Source organism: Bombina bombina, chromosome 10, assembly GCF_027579735.1.
Source record: "Bombina bombina isolate aBomBom1 chromosome 10, aBomBom1.pri, whole genome shotgun sequence".
Lineage (NCBI taxonomy): Eukaryota > Metazoa > Chordata > Amphibia > Anura > Bombinatoridae > Bombina > Bombina bombina.
Genome location: NC_069508.1, coordinates 37857244 through 37869628, shown reverse-complemented (window position 1 = coordinate 37869628; position 12385 = coordinate 37857244).

Genomic DNA, 12385 nt, shown 5'->3' with positions numbered 1-12385 from the left:
TATTTATTTTACAGGTAACTTTGTATTTATTTTAACTAGGTAGAATAGTTATTAAATAGTTATTAACTATTTAATAACTACCTAGCTAAAAGAAATACAAAATTACCTGTAAAATAAATCCTAACCTATGTTACAATTAAACCTAACACTACACTATCAATAAATAAATTAAATTAATTAACTACAAATACCTACAATTAAATAAAATTAAATAAACTAAGTTACAAAAATAAAAAAAACTAAGTTACAAAAAATAAAAAAATATTACAAGATTTTTAATCTAATTACACCTAATCTAAGCCCACTAATAAAATAACAAAGCCCCCCAAAATAAAAAAATGCCCTACCCTATACTAAATTACAAAAGTTAACAGCTCTATTACCTTACCAGCCCTTAAAAGGGCCTTTTGCAGGGCATGCCCCAAGGAAATCAGCTCTTTTGCATGTTAAAAAAAACACAATACCACCCCCCAACATTACAACCCACCACCCACATACCCCTACTCTAACCCAAACCCCCCTTAAATAAACCTAACACTACCCTGAAGATCTCCCTACCTTGAGTCGTCTTCACCCAACCGGGCACCGATGGACCAAAAGAGGGCATCTGGAGCAGCAGAAGTCTTCATCCTATCCGGGCAGAAGAGGACATCCGGACCGGTAGACATCTTCATCCAAGCGGCATCTTCTATCTTCATCCATCCGACGAGGAGCGGCTCCATCTTCAAGACCTCCGGCGCGGAACATCCTTCTTGACCGACGACTAGACGACGAATGAAGGTTCCTTTAAGTCAGTGATTTTTAACCTTTTTTTTGCCGTGGCACACTTTTTTACATTAAAAAATCCTGCACACCACCATCCCAAAATTTAAAAAAAAAATCACACATTGTAGCCTAATATAGCATATATATATACACATACACACAAACACACACATAATGTATGTATTGTGCTGTTATGCCATGCCTCCTACAAACTACCCCTGCACTGGGAGTAAAAAACAAGCAAAGTTTAAAAAATATGTCACACTGTTGTCAGTCTGCCGTGGCACACCTGAGGATCTCTCACGGCACACTAGTGTGCCACGGCACACTGGTTGAAAAACACTGCTTTAAGTGACGTCATCCAAGATGGCGTCCCTCGAATTCCGATTGGCTGATAGGATTCAATCAGCCAATCGGAATTAAGGTAGGAAAAATCTGATTGGCTGATCCAATCAGCCAATCAGATTCAAGTTCAATCGGATTGGCTGATCCAATCAGCCAATCAGATTGAGCTCGCATTCTATTGGCTGATTGGAACAGCCAATAGAATGCGAGCTCTATCTGATTGAACTTGAATCTGATTGGCTGATTGGATCAGCCAATCAGATTGAACTTGAATCTGATTGGCTGATTGGATGACGTCACTTAAAGGAACCTTAAAGGAACCTTCATTCGTCGTCTAGTCGTCAGTCAAGAAGGATGTTCCGCGCCGGAGGTCTTGAAGATGGAGCCGCTCCTCGTCGGATGGATGAAGATAGAAGATGCTGCTTAGATGAAGATGTCTGCCGGTCCGGATGTCTTCTTCTGCCCGGATAGGATGAAGACTTCTGCCGCTCCGGATGCCCTCTTTTGGTCCATCGGTGCCCGGTTGGGTGAAGACGAATCAAGGTAGGGAGATCTTCAGGGGGGTAGTGTTAGGTTTATTTAAGGGGGTTTGGGTTAGAGTAGGGGTATGTGGGTGGTGGGTTGTAATGTTGGGGGGAGGTATTGTGTTTTTTTTAACATGCAAAAGAGCTGATTTCTTTGGGGCATGCCCCGCAAAAGGCCCTTTTAAGGGCTGGTAAGGTAATAGAGCTGTTAACTTTTGTAATTTAGTATAGGGTAGGGCATTTTTTTATTTTGGGTGGCTTTGTTATTTTATTAGGGGGCTTAGATTAGGTGTAATTAGATTAAAAATCTTGTAATATTTTTTTATTTTTTGTAACTTAGTTTTTTTATTTTTTGTAACTTAGTTTATTTAATTGTATTTAATTGTAGGTATTTGTAGTTAATTAATTTAATTTATTTATTGATAGTGTAGTGTTAGGTTTAATTGTAACTTAGGTTAGGATTTATTTTACAGGTAATTTTTGCATTTCTTTTAGCTAGGTAGTTATTAAATAGTTAATAACTATTTAATAACTATTCTACCTAGTTAAAATAAATACAAAGTTACCTGTAAAATAAATATAAATCCTAAAATAGCTACAATGTAATTATTAATTACATTGTAGCTATCTTAGGGTTTATTTTACAGGTAAGTATTTATTTTTAAATAGGAATAATTTAGTTAATGATAGTGTAGTGTTAGGTGTAATTGTAACTTAGGTTAGTTTTTATTTTACAGGTAAATTTGTCTTTATTTTAGCTAGGTAGCTATTAAATAGTTATTAACTATTTAATAGCTATTGTACCTAGTTAAAATAAATTTAAATTTGCCTGTAAAATAAAAATAAATCCTAAAATAGCTACAATATAATTATTAGTAATATTGTAGCTATATTAGGGTTTATTTTATAGGTAAGTATTTAGTTTTAAATAGGATTAATTTAGTTAATAAGAGTAATTTGTATTTATATTTATTAAAATAATATTTAAGTTAGGGGGGTGTTAGGGTTAGTGTTAGACTTAAGTTTAGGGGTTAATTAGTTTAATATAGATGGCGGTGGTATAGTGGGGGCAGGATAGGGGTTAATACATTTATTATAGGTGGCGACGGTGTAGGGGGGGGCAGATTAGGGGTTAATAAATTTAATATAGGTGGCGGCGGGGTCCGGGAGCAGCGGTTTAGGGGTTAAACAATTTATTTAGTTGCGGCGGGGTACAGGATCGGCAGGATAGGGGTTAATACATTTGTTATAGGTGGCGGCGGTATAGGGGGGGCAGGATAGGGGTTAATAGGTATTATGTAGGTGGTGGCGGGGTCCGGGAGCGGCGGTTTAGGGAGTAATACATTTATTTAGTTGCGGCGGTGTAGGGGGGCAGATTAGGGGTGTTTAGACTCGGGGTACATGTTAGGGTGTTAGGTGCAGACATCTCCCTTAGGAATCAATGGGATGTCGGGCAGCAGCGAACATGAACTTTCGCTATGGTCAGACTCCCATTGATTCCTACGGGATCCGCCGCCTCCAGGGCGGCGGATTGAAAACCAGGTACGCTGGGCCGGAAAAGTGCCGAGCGTACCTGCTAGTTTTTTGATAACTAGCAAAAGTAGTCAGATTGTGCCGAACTTGTGTTCGGAACATCTGGAGTGACGTAAGAATCAATCTGTGTCGGACTGAGTCCGGCGGATCGAAGCTTACGTCACTATATTCTACTTTTGCCGGTGTGTAGGGCTTTATTACTAAGGCGAATCAACCTCGCCACAATTACGCTGCGGAATCACAGCGTATTTGAGGTTGACGGCTTGATAACTAAAGGCCAATGTGTACACACAATAGTCATGTGATCCTAATATGTCAGATGTATTTTTTTACTCACGTGACCTGGATTCAAGCAGCCGTTACGATGTTACCAGTGCACTGGTTGAAGTGTGTTTTATGTTGCCATGGTGACCGCTATTTTCGGCCATGGTGGAAAATCTTTGGTTATTTTGTATGGTTTGTATGGAACGTACGCCACTCCTTTTTATCCTTAGACAGTCTTTGGAGTATTTGTGACAGGCAGACGTAACTCCTCTTTACCTCAGATAGTCTTTGGAGTTATGTGGATAACGTATTGTCCTCTTATTATGGAAACTCTGAATCTGCTGAGCTTCTAAAGAGGGCACTCCTTCCTGGCGATATATTTATCTTTGGTTTGAACTTTCCAATATGTGTCCAATATGTAGAAGAAGCTTTGGATTTAAAACAGTCAGTTCATTTGGTTCTACGCGTTTCACACTCACAAGGGCTTTATCAAGATGGTATACTGCTGTTGAATGTGCTTCTTAAATAGCCAGACCTGTTCGTTTATTGGTTAATTGCTGCACACTTTTTATTGGATGGCACACTTTACCTTTGTATTCTAAAGGTGGTATATTCCATTCTTTTTTACTTGTGCATGTTTAAACAGTGTTGGACATTGACACATGATTGGAGATTGAACACTGTTTGGTATTTTATACAGCCTTAAGTTATACATTTGAATTAATATTATATATTTAAATTAATAAATTATAACTAGTTCTTCTTAAAAGTTTATTACAATTTAGAATACAATACAATAAAATACTATACAAATCTATACTTGTTATTGGATGCAAATTGAATGATCTATAGCTTTATATATGTATCTATTCATTTTAATTATAAACAGATATTGAAAAGTGAAAATAAAATTAAAATAAAATTAGTCCGTGGCCTCCATTTACCAAAGTCTGGCGGACCTGATCCGACAGTGCGGATCAGGTCCGCCAGACCTCGCTGAATACAGAGAGCAATACGCTCTCCGTATTCAGCATTGCACCAGCAGCTCACAACAGCTGCTGGTGCAACGCCGCCCCCTGCAGACTCGCGGCCAATCAGCCGCCAGCAGGGGGATGTCAAGCATCAAGCTCCATTTGGAACGTGATAGATAGCCCCCCGTATGTTTTCATTTATATAAGCTATGAGGCTAATACATGCAGCTGTTCCTATTTTCTCATGATATGGGAGGATATATTTATTTGCATTTTGGTTGTTCTATAAATTTTGGATTCTTTTTTACATAAACAATGTGATGTCTAGTTCCGAGTTCAGTCCTGGGGTTGGAGGGTTTGAAAATTGTAGATGTATTCTGCTTCTTTTTTGAGTAGTTCTCCTTCAAAGTTACCTCCTCTCCAATTTCTTTTTATTTTTTGGATACCCCAGAATTTGAAGTCAGAAAGATTACCTTTGTGTATATCTTTAAAATGTTGGTATAATAAAGTGTCAATTTTTCCATTTTCTATCGCCCATATATGTTCCCTCATTCTCTCTCTGAGGCTTCTAATAGTCTCTCCGAAATATTGTTTTTGACATTTACATTCAATTACGTATATGATTCCTTTATCCTGGCACCTAATAGTATCTGTAATCTTTTGTGTTATTCCTGTGATATGTGATTTAATCTCTTTCTTTTTACAGCTGTATTTACATGATTTACAAGTGTGACAGGGGAAGAAACCATGTAATTTGTTCCCCATTAGGTCATTTTGTATAGATGTTTCTTTATTCTTATTTTTAAACTCACTTGGAGACAATATAGACTTTAGGTTATTGGCTCTTTTTTATATATTATTCTAGGGTATGGGGTTACCTTATTACCACACAATATTTTGAAAAAAATAATGAAAAAGCACTGGCATTTAGTGCAAAATTACCCCATAATCGGTAATAAGGTAACCCCCAAAAAAACAATATTTCGTAGAGACTATTAGAAGCCTCCGAGAGAGAATGAGGGAACATATATGGGCGATAGAAAATTGAAAAATTGACACTTTATTATACCAACATTTTAAAGATATACACAAAGGTAATCTTTCTGACTTCAAATTCTGGGGTATCCAAAAATTAAAAAGGAATTGGAGAGGAGGTAACTTTGAAGGAGAACTACTCAAAAAAGAAGCAGAATACATCTACAATTTTCAAACCCTCCAACCCCAGGGACTGAACTCGAAACTAGACATCACATTGTTTATGTAAAAAAGAATCCAAAATTTATAGAACAACCAAAATGCAAATAAATATATCCTCCCATATCATGAGAAAATAGGAACAGCTGCATGTATTAGCCTCATAGCTTTTATAAATGAAAACATACGGACTCATTTTATTTTAATTTTATTTTCACTTTTCAATATCTGTTTATAATTAAAACGAATAGATGCATAAATAAAGCTATACATCATTCAATTTGCATCCAATAACAAGTATAGATTTGTATTGAATTTTATTGTATTCTAAATTGTAATAAACTTTTAAGAACTAGCTATAATTTATTAATTTAAATATATAATATTAATTCAAATGTATAACTTAAGGCTTTATAAAATACCAGTGTTCAATCTCCAATCATGTTTCAATGTCCAACACTGTTTAAACATGCACAAGTAAAATAGAATGGAATATACCACCTTTAGAATACAAAGTTAAAGTGTGCCATCCAATAAAAAGTGTGCAGCAATTAACCAATAAACAAACAGGTCTGGCTATTTAAGAAGCACATTCAACAGCAGTATACAATCTTGATAAAGCCCTTGTGAGGGTGAAACGCGTAGAACCAAATGAACTGACTGTTTTAAATCCAAAGCTTCTTCTACATATTGGACACATATTGGGAAGTTCAAACCAAAAATAAATATATTGCCAGGAAGGAGTGCCCTCTTTAGAAGCTCAGCAGATTCAGAGTTTCCATAATAAGAGGACAATACGTTATCCACATAACTCCAAAGACTATCTGAGAGTAAAGAGGAGTTACGTCTGCCTGTCACAAATACTCCAAAGACTGTCTAAGGATAAAGAGGAGTGGCGTACGTTCCATACAAACCGTAGAAAATAACCAAAGATTTTCCACCATGGCCAAATATAGCAGCGGTCACCATGGCAACATAGAACACACTTCAACCAGTGCACTGGTAACATCGTAACTGCTGCTTGAATCCAGGTCACGTGAGTAAAAAACTACATCTGACGTATTAGGATCACGTGACTATTGTGTGTACACATTGTATCAACGCACAAATCATTAATTCTGCAAAGCACAGATTTATACCAATACGCTACACAGAATCAAGGAGCTCCGGAACAATATATATAAGTGTTATTTATAACATATGTAAACATATATCGGAGGCAACATAGCAGGGGAGACGTCCCACTAAGAGATACTTATATTGAAAAAAGTGTCAATTGTTTTTACTCTTATTTTTATTTTCATTTCCAAATAACATATGTTATTGTAACTGTTTTATATATCATTTACATTAATAAATATATCATTTTTTTTTAATAATAGGTTTCATAAAAATAAATATTCACTATTTTTTTTAAAATAACCAACCTTCTTTTTACTTACGGAGGTACAAAAATAGATATATCTCTCATAAATTGCCAAAATATTGGTTTCAACACCAAGCATTTCTTCTCTCTCACACAAAAGCTCTTTTTTCATTTGACATATATACATATACAACCCAATTTGTTTTTTGTCCCAGCTCTAAAGGGACATTATAATTATTTTCCAACTGCTGAGTGTTCAGACTTACATTCTCTCACTTTTTGAGGATGAATCACTGTTTTGATTGATTTGTAAGGAGACAGAGCTTGTTCTTTGTCAACATATATTTTTTTCTACGGATTCCTTTTTAAGTGACATCTATTCATTCATAAGATGTCATCTTAATCATCAGCTAAGATCACTGTCTCCAATTATTGATACACTCTGTTTTCTATATTCATTACTATTTTTCCTTCAGACAGCTTACCTCCCACACAGTTTGTCTTAGACTGTCTATGGTTCTATTATCTGCACTGTAAATGTTTGTAAAGAGCTGTTATCCAATGCACTTTACTATGTTAAAGGGACAGTTTACTTGAAAAACAATATTTGTTAAATACCCATTCCCCAGTTTTGCATAACTAACACTTATATTAATGTACTTTTTACCTCGGCAGACTGCCCCCTTAAAGGGATGGTAAGGTCAGAAATGTTTATGCATTTTTAAACAGTAATACTAGATATAAGAAGTTCACCAAATACCTTGCACTGCGCTTTTTCAATCGTTTACTTGCTATTGCAGCCAAAAAATATGTAGTTTTCCAAACCCATCGTGAGGCTAATTTGCATTAGCCAATCACAGTGGGCAACCTGTGTTTCCGCTTCCCTTCAGTTCCGGGTACTTGGAAGAAAATGCATGCGCTCTGATGTGCCTAATTTTAACGCATGGGCTTTGTGTTTTGCAATTCCATCTTTGATGTCAGCGGTTGTAAATGCGCATGCGTAGGCATATGTAAATCAAGCCAGATAATATATGTGTGTGTTTGAGGTTTCAAGACCGCCCGTTTTAGGGGGCTTGAAGTTTTGAAGTCAGGTTTAGAAATAAAATAGCGTTTTAAAACATGATCGGACCTTCGTTTTGAAAAAATTGTAAGTAAATTCACATTCATAAATAATATGCAAACGTTTGCATTTGAAAAAAGTGATATCTGACTTCACTAATCCTTTAACTCAGTGTTATTTACAAACTTGTATTTTAGCCAAATAGTGCTGGTTCCTGCATAACTCCACGGGAGTGAGCACAATGCTAGCTACATGGCACACATGAATTAACACTGTCTAGCTGTGAAAACCTGAGATAAGAGGTGGCCTGCAGGCAGATATTTGGAGGTTTAGCGGCTATAAAGTATATTAATATAACAATGTTGGTTTTGTAAAGCTGGGGAGTGGGTAGTAAACTTTATAAACAATAGAAATCAAGTAGACTATCCCTTTAAAAAGAAGCAAAATTGCTCTCATTAATCCATCACTTTTATAGCTATGGGGCGATTACAATCCTGTAGAAAAGTTTATCTAATGATTTCTCAACAAAAATCCTGATTAAAGGGGATGAATCCTATATTTTAATCCATGATTTTTACTCTTTCTGACTCCCCCTCTCTAGTCGGTTTCTCTCTGACCCATTCCCCTACAACCCCTGCCTTTATAATGTTTATATTAAAAGGTAATATATAGTCAAAAGTAAACTTTCATGATTCAGATAGAGCATGTGATTTTAAACAACTTTCCAATTGACTTCTATTATCTAATTTGTCATGTTATCTTTGTATACTATAATTTGTTGAAAAGCATATCTAGATAGTCTCAGGAGCAACAATATACTAGTGGGAGCTGGGTGCTGATTGGTGGATGCATATATACACCTCTTGTCATTGGCCCACCAGATGTGTTCAGCGACCTCCGAGTAGTGCATTGCTGTTCCTTTAACAAAGAATAACAAGAGTCTAGCAAATTTGGTAATAAAAATAAATAGTAAAATTGTTTAAAATTGTATGTTCTATCTGACTCATAAAAGAAAAAAAAATTAAAGTCTCTTTAACCTAATGGAAATGATTGCTTCATCTTGTTTATTCAATTAATGATTTTAATATTATTTGAAAGCAATGATTTGATTTGTTGATTTGATGCAATTTTAAGTAAATCTGGAATGTAAGCTTAGGAGCCATCCCACCTTCTAAACCAAAAATGGGCCGGCTTTTTTAAATAAAGATACCAAGAGAACAAAGAAAAATGAATAATAGGAGTAAATTAGAAAGTTGCTTAAATTCGCTTGCTCTATCTAAATCGTGAAAGTTTCATTTTGGCTAGACTATCCCTTTAAAGTAGATGAGCTGCATACCATTTAGGGAGAGTCTTGACGTGAAACCTAAATCAATGCTGTAGGAGCATTCTGTGTTTTTACAGAAAACGATTTTGCTATATTTTTACAACCTCTTTGAGACAACCACAAGATTACAGACTTCTAAATGAAATGAGAAGCCACATGTATCAAAGGTTTCAGAGAAAAATGTCTCTTTTTTATATGGATACTATAGGGAATGCATTTCACTCTGAAATAAATCATTGTTAGACTGGGTAGCACATAAGTATGGGAGATAAAAACTCTGGTTGTTTTAAACTCTATAATTTTAAATTGTATGAATTTCCACCAATATATGATGGTCCATGCACCAGTGAGTGATGTAACTAGGTCTTTTCTTTAATGACCAAAACATTTCTTCTTCATAAATAAACTTAGGTAATATGTCAGGAACTCTTCCCTTCCACCAATAGGGTCTGCCCCATTTATTTAAACATGGAATTGATAAAAAGAAAATGTTCTAACAAGTAAGGGCATTTAATTATTGCACTGTTGCTGGCATATATCTTTGTATTTTACCCCTGCAAAGGGTTAAACACATAGTTAAAGGGACACTGAACCCAATTTTTTTCTTTTGTAATTCAGAAAGAGCATGCAATTTTAAGCAACTTTATAATTTACTCCTATTATCAATTTTTCTTCGTTCTCTTGCTATCATTATTTGAAAAAAAAAGGCATCTAAGCTTTTTTTTGGTTTCAGTACTCTGGACAGCACTTTTTTATTGGTGGATTAATTTATCCACCAATCAGCAAGGACAACCCAGGTTGTTCACCAAAAATGGGCCGGCATCTAAACTTACATTCTTGCATTTCAAATAAAGATACCAAGAGAATGAAGAAAATTTGATAATAGGAGTAAATTAGAAAGTTGCTTAAAATTTCATGCTCAATCTGAATCATGAAAGAAAAATTTTGGGTACAGTGTCCCTTTAACATCAGCTCAGCATCAATGCACTACTAGGACACAGCTGAATAGATCTGGTGAGTAGATGACCAGAGGCATATGTGCATAGCCAAAAACCACCAGCTAGCTCATTTCACTGCATGCCTGCTCGTGAGCCTAAGTATGCTTTTCAGCAAAGGATACCAAGAGAACAGCGTACATTTTATATTAGAAGTTTATTGAAAAGTCTCTTAAAATGAAATGCTCTCTCTAAGTCATAAAAGTTTAATATTGTCTTTCATGTCGAATTAAACTTAGCTATTCTCCAAAAGGTTTTACTTCATACATAAAAATATAATATAGAGGCATTGCGTTAGAAGTTTGATTAAAAAAACAATATAAAAGAAAAACCTAAAGGATCCCCACAAAAAGTTCCTATTGTAATTTTATATCTTTTGTCTTGAAAGACATTTTAATTCCTCATTGTAATTCTCTAAATGTGTCTGCACAGTCTTCTTGAAGTTGAAAGACCAGCATGGCTAACAATCGCTTGCTAGTTAAAATTCCATTTTAGTGGAAATATTAGAGCATGTAATTAGGGCATGTATATCACTAATGAACATGCCACTCTATGTGTTTAATCCAAGCAAAGTGTTAAACACACAGTTAAAGTACCACTTAGGAGCCACATAAAACTGCCGGACCCCAGCGGGAAGTGTTAGTGAGCCGATTTGCAGTGGCAGCTACAGAGGTTGAATGACTACTGTTGTTGATTGGGTCATCAGCTCAATGAATCAGAGTATGTCATTTGTTTACTTAAAATTGCTGTTCAGTCAATCAGCCAATAGTGAATATAGTGATGGTTTAGTGTTAAAATGTATGCTTTCCATCATCTGAAAAACTAAATTTCCAAATTAAAAACACATATTGGATCTGGAAGCTTTTTCAAACTTTAGTTTTTAATGATGTGCATATGGTATGGATCTCTGATAAGAGTAATTGGGGTTATCCAAAAATGGTAAAATTAGCTTTCAAGAGGTTGGAACTGTAGATAAAATTAGGTTTGAGGCCACTGGAATAAGGTTTTTACTGTGTCCAAATGTCAAGTAAATTTATACTTACCTGATAAATGCTTTCCTTTCGGAATGATGATGGTCCACAGTCCCCCATACCATATGGTATATATTTCCCGCCACTAGGAGGTCAGAAACCAATATCAGAGCTTAAAATCCCTCCCACCTCCCATCTCTATTTTAGTTTAACATATAGCCGAGTAGAGAATAGGAAACATACAGGTAGGAAAGACAAAGCAGGGTCTGTATAGGTGTCATTAGAACACAAATTTTATTTTATTTTGTAAAATGATGATGGTCCACAGTCCTCCATAACATATGGGATTAATACCCAAGCAGATGGTCTATGTTACGGAAAGGGCGGGATAATTTTTTCTAACAGTTCTATTTAGCTGAAGGACTTTCCTGTCAAAAGCTGCTTGAGAAGAAGCAAAAACATCAAAGCGATAAAATTTGGAAAAAGTATGCAGAGAAGACCATGCTGCAGCTTTGCAAATCAGCTCCAAAAGATGCATCATTTTTAAAAGCCCAAGATGTTGCAACTGCTCTTGTAAAAAAAGCTGTAATACGGTTAGAAGGCAACTTACCCTCTACCAAGTAAGCCTTGTGAATCACTTGTTTGAGCCAAGAGGCCAACGCTACCTTAGTAACTTGCTGCCCCTTACGAGTCCCAAAGTAGTGAACAAACAAATTAGAAGTTTGTATGAAATCTTGACTAGCTTGGAGATAGAATTTCAAAGCCCCAACTACATCAGGATTATATAATAGCTGCTTCTTAGAGTTAGCAGGATCTGAACACAATGAAAGAACAACAATTTCTTGATTGGTATTTTCCGTAGAAACTAACTTTGGAAGAACATTATATTTAATACAAAGTACAGCCATATCCTTGTGAATAATTATAAATGGAGAATCACAAGACACCGTTGACAACTCAGTAACTCTTCTTCCTGAAGAGATTGCTAACAGGAAAAGTACTTTCCAAGATAACAGTAGATATCAATGGAATGCATTGGTTCAAAAGGAGGACCTTGTAATACAGAGAGAACT